Source organism: Leucopleurus acutus (assembly GCF_964270905.1).
Source record: "Leucopleurus acutus genome assembly, chromosome: X".
Taxonomy (NCBI): domain Eukaryota; kingdom Metazoa; phylum Chordata; class Mammalia; order Artiodactyla; family Delphinidae; genus Leucopleurus; species Leucopleurus acutus.
This window is the reverse complement of record NC_139148.1, coordinates 67,643,488-67,657,307: the sequence shown is the minus strand read 5'-3', so window position 1 is coordinate 67,657,307 and position 13,820 is coordinate 67,643,488. Positions and strand designations below refer to the sequence as shown.

General features: G+C 37.0%; 1 protein-coding gene across 1 annotated transcript in view; it reads left to right on the top strand.

Annotated features, from left to right (window-relative positions):
- The first annotated feature begins 1,284 nt into the window (after window positions 1-1,284).
- The window catches only part of LOC309978011 (charged multivesicular body protein 1B2-like), a 39,127-nt gene continuing 26,591 nt past the window's right edge, over window positions 1,285-13,820 (top strand). Inside the window, exon 1 of the mRNA XM_082864380.1 lies at window positions 1,285-4,133. The gene's annotated coding sequence lies outside the window, so the exon portion shown is untranslated. The remainder of the gene's footprint in view (window positions 4,134-13,820) is intronic.

The following is a 13,820-nucleotide window of genomic DNA, read 5'->3' as shown; positions in this document are numbered from 1 at the left end:
GTTGTTTACCTAGTATGGAAAGTGATGAAACAATAATGAAATCTGTCAACTTTTGTCTGTCTCCATAAAAGTAAATCTTGCATCCCAAATATATACATATGGAGAGATATAAATAAAAATCTTTATACAGTTTCATCTATGGATGTGGTTTACAGATTGTTCTTCCCCAGAACTATACTCAAAAAGGTTTTTCCAGCATTAAGGGTTTTATAATTCGATAAGTCTGAAGCCTACCAATAGTCAACACAAAAGAGTGAAACACTAGCTTTTTGAACCATTTTAGTTTTCAACAGGAAATGATCCTAAAGGTAAAAAGAGGCTTAGCCAATTATTTACTCATTCTTTTCCCCACATATTTAAATATTAACGATAAGAAAAATTTAAACGCCAAGCTTATAAAATTCCTCCATAAGGGTATAATTATTCTAGCTATTTTTCCCCCCAAAGTAGTATCTCTGAGCTCTTTCTTGGAATGTCTAAGAGTTTTGAATTGAAATGCAGCGACACCAACGCCAAAGATTCCCTTCCTTCCCATAAATCTAGAGATTCAGCGTCTAATTAATTACCTTTGGATATATTAATAACCCACATATAAATGCTAACCGCTATTTAGCATTTCTATTAACCTCCCGTCCATTAAAGATTTGGTAGTAATTTTCATATTTTACACCATCTATTATAAAATAATAATAAACTATTTATTACGAATATATATTTCACAGCAACTTCACCTCTTAAACCTAGGCTTAACTTTTTTCGTCCTCCCCATCTAACCAAAAACTTTAGGATCATATCCTTTTTAACACTTTAATTGAACCTCACAACTCAAAACTACCAACCCCGCTAATCCCTTATTTCATACGATTATAACTTTTTTTTAAAGTACTTTAAAAGCCCTATACCTTTTTCCTTCATCCGTAAGACAAGCTCTGAGAACAAAAGTGAGGGGTCAAGGATAGTGTGAAATCTGAGGGAAGAGGTGGGGCAGAAGGTTAAAGAGAGTTTGGAGTAGGACAAAAGAAAGAACTAGAAAAGTAAGCTGGGTGACGAAAACCGTTAGGCGCTGGTTAGGCTTGGGTGCAGCTAAGGACACGAAGGGGAGGGGCTTAACCTCTTGCGCTCTAACCCCCAACGCACGGAAGCGACTGCCACACACCCTATCCGCCTCTCAGAGCAGCAGCCATTTTGGCTTTGCCCCAGCTCCGCCCCTCGGACGCGGACGGCTGCATCCCCCCACGCGCACCCCACCCCCGCCTTCTTCGCGCAGAAACAGGAAGTGGGATTGCGGACCTAGGAGCCAGGCCGGCAGCAGCTCAGGACTAGAGTCGCGCTCCGAACGCACTGCAGTCAAATCCTTGCCGCTGCCCCTGGCTGTCGCCTCCCAAGAAAAGTCGTGAGACCATGTCGAATATGGAGAGTATCCTTTCCTTTCTTAAAAGTTGCTGCTAGGGCTTAAAGAGGTGGGAGAGAGGAGGGCCTGGGGCCCTGGAAGGTGCCTGGTGGTGACCTTTTAGGTCTAGTTGAGGAGGGGTGAGGGTTCTGACTCCGATTGGTAGGCTTTGGCAGCTTATTTTGTTTTGTTTGTTGTTGTTTTCCTGGTAGCAGCAAGCATCCTGAATCAGGGGACGTGGGGCTGCTTTGCGAAGATTACTGAACACGAACCCTCCCTTGTTGAAGGGTACTGTCACCTGTTCTTTCAGGGAATTTATCCATTTCTGAAAAATCGAAGGAGAGTGGTGTGGAAGCAGGCGACAGTTTGCCAGAGGTTTGGGGCAGAGGTATAGGTTTTGAATGGGTAACGAGGGCAAATAGTTTTTGTGGAACTTCTTCCTTTTTCTGGATGGAGGTGACTGGTAATGAGTTCTTAATACCAGCCCTCCGAACTAAGTTGATTGCTTGCTTGTTAATAATCTGATTTAGCATGTGAGGAAACTCATAGTTTCCTAAAGCCACAAAAATCCATCAGTTGCACCTGTGTTACCACTTAAGCAATGTGTTCAAGGTTAGGAACCAAGCTGTGTGAAGCTCTGAATTGAAGAAGGATGAGGTGGTTTTTTGCAAGTGAAATACCATCACAGGATTTTCATGTCGCTGTCCTTCTTCCAGAAATTGGCATTACAGAAATAGAGTACTTTGATATCTTGCTATTGAATGAAACTTGGCAAAATAACAAAATTGGGTCATAGAAATTCTCTGATAGCTCATATTGAAACTATTTTCATTCATTAATTTGTAAGTCTGAAATATAGAAAGACATTTGGTGAGAGTATTAAATTATGTAAACTGTACTGAGAATATTGGTAACATATTTGGTGCTGAACTGGCCAAGATAAACCAAGAATAAAATGTGAACCTTTGTGGAGGTGCAGAAATAGGTCATTTCATGAACAGAGTAGATGACTAAAAGGCCCAGTTTAAAGGATATAATTTATAGAAGTGTAGTTGTGTTAGATGATTTTTATTAAAGCACCATCATAAAAGAGCACTGGATTATGAGTCAGAAGATCAATTTCCAATCCCAGTTCTGCCTTTTAAGAAACATGTGAGTTAGAACAACTCATATAGCCTCTGTTATGCAATGTTTACTCATCTGTAAACATACTAACTGACCTGTCAGCCTTATAAAGCTCTTGTGAAGGTAAAATGAAATGTAAGGGCTTACTAAATTACGAAGTTTTGAACATGTTAAGTATTAAGAAGTGGAGTACAATTTGCTATCTTTTTCGCCAGATCTTTTGGAAGGGTTTGAGGTAATAGCTCTAAAACTGCTTTTATTTCCTACTTTAATAATGCAAATTACTTTTGCTCACCTAAAAACCTACTCTATGTGATTTCCAATAATAAGATAGTTACTAATTTTCTTTCACTGAAACGTGTGTATGCCTGACTATAATTAAAATTAATGGTACTATTATCAGTAGTTTAATACATAACAAAAATGAACTATAACTACTCTTAAGTCCATCAAAGGAAGTGAGGACTTCATTCATACCGTCTGGCAGTGGTTAGTTCTCTTGGTCCTTTTTTTAGAATCAGACCTTTTCCTTTGAGTATAGAGGAAGAAAATGACATATGGGCTCAGACCTGTTTTTCATAAATAAATAACTTGAACTGAAACTTGAGTAACATTTATTTGTCACCTATTTGAAATGCAGAAATCTCATTGTTACAGTATGTAAGAAGAATAAATGTGCTAACACAATTGAATTAGCATGGTAATTGTGACTTCTGTCCTTGGGCAGATAGATACACTGAAGTTATGTTGGATTAGATCCAATATCATTTTAAACAACTTGATGGAATAGCCAAATTTATTTATTTTTAAAAATTTTTATTACAGTATGTTTGCTTTACAATATCATGTTAGTTTATGCTGTATGGCAATGTGCCTTTTCCTGGGGAAAATATTTGTCGCTGACATCTCTTTCTCTAGGGGATTCTAACCTGAAAAAGGTTGAGAAGCAACGAAGTCTAGATAATAGGTACTGTAGACATAAGAGTAAAGAAAGGGATGTTGTGAACTGGACTGGTATCATTGTCTCCTTTTGTAGTCACCTAGACAGATGAGACTGTGTTATAGGCAAAACTTGCCAGCTACCTTAAAAATGCTCTCCATTGTGAATGGCTTTACATCCTAAAGCAGAATTACAGATCAGAGTCTCTGAGGCTTTGCTAGTGTTGACAAATGTATTGTGATTTTTTAACCAAGATATTAATAATAGTTCAAATTTTGTTTTTTAAATATCACCTGACAGTAGTCTTACAATGTATGTCCTGGCTTGCTAGTAGAATGTTGTCTTACAAGAAGTATTTTATGTAAGGAATGCTTATCGTTCATCATTTGATGCTATTTGAGGATCAGTTCTGAGCAATTCACTATGAAAGTTAAAATGCAAAAAGAGAAATAAGAGTTGAGCTGGCTTTGAATTCCTTCTTGTTCTTCTATTCACAGTTAATTACCCATCTCTAGGCTTCAGTTTTCACATCTGTACAATGAGGGAAGTTGACAAGCGATCTCTAAGGTTTCTTTCAATTCTGAAGATCTCCCTGAGTTTCTGTGTTCCCAAACTCTACCTCCCAGACATACACAAGGGATGATGAAGATGCTGGGAGCTGAAAAAGAGGAAAGTTGGGTATATAATGCCACTTTTTCTCATCAAATGTATGAATAACCATCTATGGTATGGCACCACTGCTTTATTCTGGAGCAGGCAGGTGCTAGTAGAACATTCTTATTCCTTCCTCTTACCTCCTTTGTTTTCAACCTTTACTTCTATGTAAAGGATTGTAAAATCCTACTGTTGGCACTTGGAATCAAATAGCTTTCTGCCCTACTATGTTGGGATAACTTACTTTCCCTTGGAGTTGCTCCACCGACTTCAGAGAGGTAGGCAGGACGTAAGAGTTCTACTATGAATTTCTGCTAGTAAACTGACTATAACCGTTTTTCTTGAGGAAGCAGATTGAAATCTTAGAGCAAGGTTTCCTTCTGTATGCATATTAAATATGTGGAACCCTAATGATTGTTATTTAAATTTTAAAGCAATAATCTATTAAGGCATAGGTGATTTCTCCCCTTTGCCTGTCAGCAGTGTGATTGCTATTAAATGAAATCACACAGAATGTTTTTTTTTCCTTTTTAAATTTATTTATTTTTGGCTGTGTTGGGTCTTCGTTGCTGCGTGTGGGCTTTCCCTAGTTGTGGAGAGAGGGGGCTACTCTTTGTTACGGTGCGCGGGCTTCTCATTGCAGTAGCTTCTCGTTGCAGAGCACGGGCTCTAGGCGTGTGGGCTTCAGTAGCTGTGATGTGTGGGCTCAGTAGTTGTGGCTCGCGGGCTCTAGAGCGCAGTCTCAGTAGTTGTGGTGCACTGCCTTAGTTGCTCCGCAGCATGTGGGATATTCCTAGACCAGGGCTCAAACCCGTGTCCCGTGCATTGGCAGGCAGATTCTTAACCACTGCACCACCAGGGAAGCCCAACATAGAATGTTTTAAAGACACATTGGGATTTTTTTATTCCCTGACTAGCTGTATTGCCCAGTTAAGATAGGTGACTTATCTAAATCATGAGGTGGTAATGACAATTTATTGAACATCTACTATGTACCAAACTTTGTGCTGGGGATTTTATATATCATCTCAAAACCTCAAAACAACCCTGGAAGACGGGTGGTAGTGTCCTCATTTTATAGAACAGGCAATTAAAGCTAAGAAAACTACAGAGCTTGTAAGTGTAAAGGATCTGAGCTCGGCTCCAAAGTCTCTGGTGTGTTCACGTTTCCATAGTGCCTCCAGAACTTACAGTGCACTTCAGTTATATTTGATCAAGTCCTAGGGTTATGCAGAGCTACTCTTTCTATATATTGACATTCCATTTGAGATTTTTGCTTTAAAAAGAGTTTGGAAAACCATGAATCAACACAATCACTTTAGGGAGGACCTAGCTTAGATTTTCTCGAAGGCAAGTCTATTCATAGATATATTTCCTATTAAGAGGTACACCTGGGCTTCCCTGGTGGCACAGTGGTTGAGAGTCCGCCTGCCGATGCAGGGGACACGGGTTCATGCCCCGGTCCGGGAAGATCCCACATGCTGCAGAGCGGCTGGGCCCGTGAGCCATGGCCGCTGAGCCTGCGCGTGCGGAGCCTGTGCTCCGCAACGGGAGAGGCCACAGCAGTGAGAGGCCCGCGTTCTGCAAAAAAAAAAAAAAAAGAAAGAGGTACACCTGTATGATGTAATGTTTTAAATTTTAATTTTATAGAGTTAGAAGGTAGGGAATACTACTTTCTGAAAATTTGAAATAATTGTTCAGATGATTCATTGATTTTACTTATTTATCAATCCCAAGGGCTAAGTGAGTTAGTGTTTTCCTTTTGCATGGATTTTGGCAGGAGGAGGGAAATCTACTGCCATTAATGGAGATCTTTGAGACCAATTTTTCAGAGTCAGTGTTTATGTTAGCAAAAAAGCAAGCATGGTGGTGTATAATAAACCTCATAGTGGTTAAGAGGAAGATGGTAGGGAGGGGAGGAAGAAGGTACACTGGGCAAAGGAGCTGTATGTGAAGACACAGAGTCAGGTAACTGGTGGAGGCCATCATCACTGAAGCACAAGTTGCTGGAGCCTGGGATTACCCAAGATCTAGTTTAGGGCCTTATGCATTATTCTATACATGTTAATATGTATTACTGTTCAGCCTTCTAAACCTTCAGTCCATCAAAAATAAAGTATTTCAGTCATTGTCTTTTCAGTTGGCAAAGAAAAATAAATACTGTCTTAATAGCAACCACTTTGCCAAATTGAATTTATGATTAGTCAGTGAAGGAGATTATTCTGCCAGTTTTATTTTTTCCAAATAGAAAAATACTCCAAGGATTTACAGCTAACTAAAATATCTAAAATATTTCACAGTATATCAACTCTGGTTCATAGTTCAATTTAGTGGTTGAATCAACGCCATTATTTTCCACATTAGCAATAGAGGATATTCACTTATTGTAGTGTATACAGAAGGTGATTATTTGAATAGCAGGCACCTGAATTTAAGAATCGCCTACCCTGGTTGTAGAAGGTACCCGAGAGTCAGAGGCAAGGTTTTAGACGGAGGAGTGTTTTGATTTCTGGCCTAGGACAAAAGATACATCATCAGAAAAACACTGGTTTTACAGGTTGCCTGGGATACATAGACACATATGAATATATTTGGCAAGGGTGGTAGTCTAAGATATGTAGTCCACCTCTATGGAATCATGTGCTTTACACTACATTTATGAGTCAAAATGGGAAAAATAAGAAGAGACCATGTAAAAAGTATTTTCCAAAACCAAATATCTTCAATTTTAAAAGCCGTCCTTTATTGTGAGACTCTCCTTCCTACATTTTTGGTGCTGCTCTATTCTTTCTGTTAATTATACCAGTCCAAGGAGTTTTAAAAAAGTCTGGGATCTGCTATGACATTGGTTTTCTCACTCTTAGCCACAGAGCCCTTTTTTTTTCCTGAATGGAATCATGTAGAATCCTAATATACTACAGAAATAAACATCATTGTATTAGTGTAAACTTATTCATAAGCTTATATGTGTAATTGAGTCCTCTTGCCCAACATCAGTGATGCTTTTTCCCCAGTATATCAGGTACCATTGCAAAACATTTTTTCTACTATTCATTTACTTAAAACTATTGAGTACTTCTGTTAATCACTGCACTAAGCTGATGGTATAAGGATAATTAGGGTTCATCCATATTCTCAGGGTGTCCATAGTCTAGTTAAAGAAGTAGACATGTAAACAAAGAATTATAATGAAATACAGAAAAGTACATCATATATAAAGTAACATGGGAATACAGAGTAAGTAGCTACTGACACTGTAAATTTCAAATTAGTGTTTCCACAGAGTATACTTAAAATTTAGGACCAGAATGTTTGAAGACAGCCTTGGAGAAGAGCTATTTTATATTAAATTTATATCAAGCACAAACAGGTTCAGTGTATCCAAGTTATACTACTACTACACATTCCTAACAGTGTTGTCCATATACCAGTATTATTTAATACATGCTTTTGGGTTTTTTCTTTTAATTTTCAAGCAACCCTCTTTTTTAAATTGCAAGGATACCATCTCATGGAATAGGACTATAGACTCCTAATCTAACCTTTTATTTGAAATGAATTTTTTACAAAAATCATGTAACTTTAATCCTCACCTCCCCAAGAGCAAGTACAAAAAAGAATAAAAGACCAGTTACCTGCCACTGGGCTTAAGAAATAAAACATTACCAACTCATCTCTTATTTCCCCACCAAAGGCAACCACTGTCTAAAAGTTCATATTTATCATTTCCATGCATTTGTTTATATTTGACCACATACGTATACATTCTTAGGATATAATTAATGCCTTGCATATTTTCCAATTTTATGTGTGTGGTATAATGTTTTCTTTTTTATTCAAGATGGTTCTTCAGATTCATTCATTATGTCATTTTCACTTTCACCTCTATGTAGTTTTTTTTTTAAACATCTGTACCTTTTTTTTTTTAAACATCTTTATTGGAGTATAATTGCTTTATTGTAGAAATATCATACAATTTATCCATTCTATTTAGTGATGAACATTTAGGTTGTTTCCATGGTTTTCTGTCATTATAAACAATACTGCTATGATCACTTGTACATATTTGCTGTGTCAGCTGGGGACAGTTTCTCTATGGTATATACCTAGGAGTGGGATTGCTGGGTTGGAGACTATGGGTATTTTCAAGTAATGATTTTTTGATGATTTCCATTGTAATCTATATACCTTTTATTTTTCTTATCATGCTTGGTAGGACTCCAGAACAATGCTTAATTTAAAAAAATATGTGTGTGTGTGTATGTATGTGTATATATATATATATATATCATGATCACTTTCTTGTTACAGTCATCTCTGGGTATCTGCAGGGGATTGGTTCCAACACCCCCCTCCCCTCACAGATACCCAGATCTGCAGATATGCAGATCTCTTAGTTGGGCCTCTATTTGCAGATGCAAACCCATGGATACAGAGGGATGACTGTACTGATTTTAAAAGGAATTCTAATTATTCACTGTTAAGGATGATGATTGCTCGAGGTTTTGTTTTTGTTTTCATGTGAAATTTTTTTTAACATCTTTATCGGAGCATAATTGCTTTACAGTGGTGTGTTAGTTTCCACTTTATAACAAAGTGAATCAGTTATACATATACATATGTTCCCATATCTCTTCCCTCTTGCGTCTCCCTCCCTCCCACCCTCCCTATCCCACCCCTCAAGGTGGTCACAAACCACCTAGCTGATCTCCCTGTGCTATGCGGCTGCTTCCCACTAGCTATCTATTTTACGTTTGGTAGTGTATATATGTCCATGCCACTCTCTCACTTTGTCACAGCTTACCCTTCCCCCTCCCCATATCCTCAAGTCCATGCTCTAGTAGGTCTGTGTCTTTATTTCCGTCTTACCCCTAGGTTCTTCATGACATTTTTTTTCTTAGATTCTATATATATATATGTGTTAGCATACGGTATTTGTTTTTCTCTTTCTGACTTACTTCACTCTGTATGACAGACTCTAGGTCCATCCACCTCACCACAAATAACTCAATTTCGTTTCTTTTTATGGCTAAGTAATATTCCATTGTATATGTGCCACATCTTTATCCATTCATTTGTTGATGGACACTTAGGTTGCTTCCATGTCCTGGCTATTGTAAATAGAGCTGCAATGAACATTTTGGTACATGACTCTGTTTGAATTATGGTTTGCTCAGCGTATATGCCCAGTAGTGGGATTGCTGGGTCATATGGTAGTTCTATTTGTAGTTTTTTAAGGAACCTCCATAGTGTTCTCCATAGTGGCTGTATCAATTTACATTCCCACCAACAGTGCAAGAGTGTTCCCTTTTCTCCACAGCCTCTCCAGCATTTATTGTTTCTAGATTTTTTGATGATGGCCATTCTGACCGGTGTGAGATGATATCTCATTGTAGTTTTGATTTGCATTTCTCTAATGATTAATGATGTTGAGCATTCTTTCATGTGTTTGTTGGCAATCTGTATATCTTCTTTGGAGAAATGTCTGTTTAGGTCTTCTGCCCATTTTTGGATTGGGTTGTTTGTTTTTTTGATATTGAGCTACATGAGCTGCTTGTAAAGTTTGAAGATTAATCCTTTGTCAGTTGCTTCATTTGCAAATATTTTCTCCCATTCTGAAGGTTGTCTTTTGGTCTTGTTTATGGTTTCCTTTGCTGTGCAAAAGCTCTTAACTTCCATTAGGTCCCATTTGTTTATTTTTGTTTTTATTTCCATTTCTCTAGGAGGTGGGTCAAAAAGTATCTTGCTATGATTTATGTCATAGAGTGTTCTGCCTATGTTTTCCTCTAAGAGTTTGATAGTGTCTGGCCTTACATTTAGGTCTTTAATCCATTTTGAGTTTATTTTTATGTATGGAGTTAGGGAGTGTTCTAAGTTCATTATTCTTTTACATATAGCTGTCCTGTTTTCCCAGCACCACTTATTGAAGAGGCTGTCTTTTCTCCTTTGTATATTCTTGCCTCCTTTATCAAAGATAAGGTGACCATATGTGTGTGGGTTAATCTCTGGGCTTTCTATCCTGTTCCATTGATCTATATTTCTGTTTTTGTGCCAGTACCATACTGTCTTGATTACTGTAGCTTTGTAGTATAGTCAGAAATCCAGGAGGCTGATTCCTCTGACTCTGTTTTTCTTTCTCAAGATTGCTTTGGCTATTCAGGTTCTTTTGTGTTTCCATATGAATTGTAAGATATTTTATTCTAATTCTGTGAAGAATGCCATAAGTAGTTTGATAGGTATTGCATTGAATCTGTAGATTGCTTTGTGTAGTATAGTCATTTTCAAAATATTGATTCTTCCAATCCAAGAACATGGTATATGTCTCCATCTGTTTATCTCATCTTTGATTACTTTCATCAGTGCTTTATAGTTTTCTGAGTACCAGTCTTTCACCTCCTTAGGCAGGTTTGTTCCTAGGTATTTTATTCTTTTTGTTACAGTGGTAAATGGGAGTGTTTCCTTAATTTCTCTATGTGTTTTTTTCATTGTTGGTGTATAGGAATGCCAGAGACTTCTGTGCATTAATTTTGTATCCTGCAATCTTACCAAATGCATTGATTAGATCTAGTAGTTTTCTGGTGACATCTTTAGGATTTTCTATGCATATTATCATGTCATTGGCAAACAGTGACAGTTGTACTTCTTCTTTTCCAATTTGTATTCCTTTTATTTCTTTTTCTTCTCTGATTGCTGTGCCAGGACTTCCAAAACTATGAATAAGAGTGGTGAGAGTGGACATCTTTGTCTTTTTCCTGATCTTAGTGGAAATGCTTTCAATTTTTCACCATTGTGTTTGATGCTTGCTGTGGGTTTGTCATATATGGCCTTTATTATGTTGAGGTATGTTCCCTCTATGCCCATTTTCTGGAGAATTTCTATCATGAATGGGTGTTGAATTTTGTCAAAAGCTGTTTTGCATCTATTGAGAAGATCCTATGGTTTTTTTCCCTTAATTTATCAATGTGGTGTATCACATTGTTTGATTTGTATATATTGAAGAATCCTTGCATCCCTGGGTTAAATCCCACTTGATCATGGTTTTTGATCCTTTTTATGTGCTGTTTGATTCTGTTTGCTAGTGTTATGTTGAGGATTTTTGCATCTATATTCATCAGTGATATTGGTCTATAATTTTCTTTTTTTGTGGTATCTTTTTCTGCTTTGGTATCAGGGTGACGGGGGCTTTGTAGAATGAGTTTGGGAGTGTTTCTCCCTCTGCAGTTTTTTGGAAGAGTTTGAGAAGGATTGGTGTTAGCTCTTCTCTAAATGTTTGATAGAATTCACCTGTGAAGCCATCTGGTCCTGGACTTTTGTTTGTTGGAAGATTTTTAATTACGGTTTCAATTTCATTACTTGTGATAGGTCTGTTTATATTATCTAATTCTTCCTTGTTCAGTCTTGGAAAATTGTACCTTTCCAAGAATGTGTCTATTTCTTCATGGTTGTCCATTTTACTGGCATATAGTTGTTTGTAGTAGTCTCTTATAATCCTTTGTATTTCTTCCTTGTCAGTTGTGATTTCTCCTTTTTCATTTCTAATTTTATTGATTTGCCTCCCCTCCCTTTTTTTCTTGATCAGTCTGGCTAAGGGTTTACCAATTTTGTTTATCTTCTCAAAGAACCAGCTTTTAGTTTCATTGATCTTTGCTATTGTTTTCTTCATTATTATTTCATTTATTTTTGCTCTGTTCTTTATGATTTCTTTCCTTCTACTGTTTTTGGGTTTTCTTTGTTCTTCTTTCTCTAGTTGCTTTTAGTGTAGGGCTAGATTGTTTATTTGAGATTTTTCTTGTTTCTTGAGGTGAGATTGAATTGCTATAAACTTTCCTCCTAGAAATGCTTTTACTGCATCCCATAGGTTTTGGGTCATTGTGTTTTCACTGTCAATTTTTTCTATGAATTTTTAAAATTTCTTCTTTGATTTCTTCAGTGACCTCTTGGTTATTTAGTAGTGCACTGTTTAGCCTCCTTGTATTTGTTTTTTACAATTTTTTTCCTGTAATTGATTTCCAATCTTATAGCGTTGTGGTCAAAAAACATGCTTGATACGATTTCAATTTTCTTAAATTTTTTGAGGATTGATTTGTGACCCAAGATGTGATCTATCCTGGAGAATGTTTCATGTGCACTTGAGAAGAAAGTGTATTCTGCCACTTTGGGGTGGAATGTTCTATAAATATCAATAAGATCTATCTTGTCTATTGTGTCATTTAAAGCTTGAGTTTCCTTATTTATTTTCTGTTTGGATGATCTGTCCATTGTTAAAGTCCTCTACTGTTATTGTGTTACTGTCGATTTCTCCTTTCATGGTTGTTAGCATTTGCCTTATGTATTGAGGTGCTCCTGTGTTGGGTGCATAAACATTTATAATTGTTTTGTCTTCTTCTTGGATTGTTCCTTTGATCATTATGTACTGTCCCTCCGTATCTTTTGTAACAGTCTTAGACTTTAAAGTCTATTTTATCTGATATGAGTATTGCTACTCCAGCTTTCTTTTGATTTCCATTTGCGTGGAATATCTTTTTCCATCCCTTCACTTTCAGTCTGTATATGTCCCTAGGTCTGAAATGGGTCTGTTGTAGACAACATATATATGGGTCTTGTTTTTGTATCCATTCAGCCAGTCTGTGTCTTTTGGCTGGGGCATTTAATCCATTTACAGTCAAGGTTATTATCGATATGTATGTTCCTATGACCACTTTCTTAATTGTTTTGGGTTTGTTTTTGTGAGTCTTTTTCTTCTCTTGTGTTTCCTGCTTCAAGAAGTTTCTTTAGCATTTGTTGTAAAGCTGGTTTGGTGGTGCTGAATTCTCTTAGCTTTTGCTTGTCTGAAAAGCTTTTGACTTCTTTATTGAATCTGAATGAGATCCTTGCTGGGTAGAGTAATCTTGGTTGTAGGTTTTTCTCTTTCATCACTTTAAGTATATCCTGCCACCCCTTCTGGCCTGCAGTTTCCACTGAAAAATCAGCTGATAACCTTATGGGGATTCCTTTATATGTTATTTTTTGTTTTTCCCTTGCTGCTTTTAATATTTTTTCTTTGAATTTAATTTTTGTTAATATGATTAATATGCGTCTTGGTGTGTTTTTCCTTGGGTTCATCCTGTATGGGACATCCTGTATGGGACTTGGGTGACTATTTCCTTTCCCATGTTAGGAACGTTTTCAACTATAATCTCCTCAAATATTTTCTCAGACCTTTTCTTTTTCTCTTTGTCTTCTGGGACCCCTATAATTCAAATGTTGTTGCGTTTAGTGTTGTCCCAGAGATGTCTGAGCTTGTTCTGGATTCTTTTCATTCTTTTTTCTTTATTCTGCTCCTCAGCAGTTATTTCCACCATTTTGTCTTCCAGCTCACTTATTCTTCCTTCTGCCTCAGTTATTCTGTTATTGATTCCTTCTAGTGTATTTTTCATTTCAGTTATTGTGTTGTTCATCTATGTTTGTTCTTTAGTTCTTCTAGATCTTTGTTAAACATTTCTTGTATTTTCTCAATCTGTACTTCCATTCTGTTACTGGGATTCTGGATGATTTTTACTATCATTACTCTGAATTCTTTTTCAGGTAGATTGCCCATTTCTTCTTCATTTATTTGGTCTTGTAGATTTTTACCTTGCTTCTTCATCTGTGGCATATTTTTTGCCATCTTATTTTTTTTTTTTTGAGTGAAATTGTGCTGCTATTTTACTGGTTGTTTGGCCTGAGGCTCCC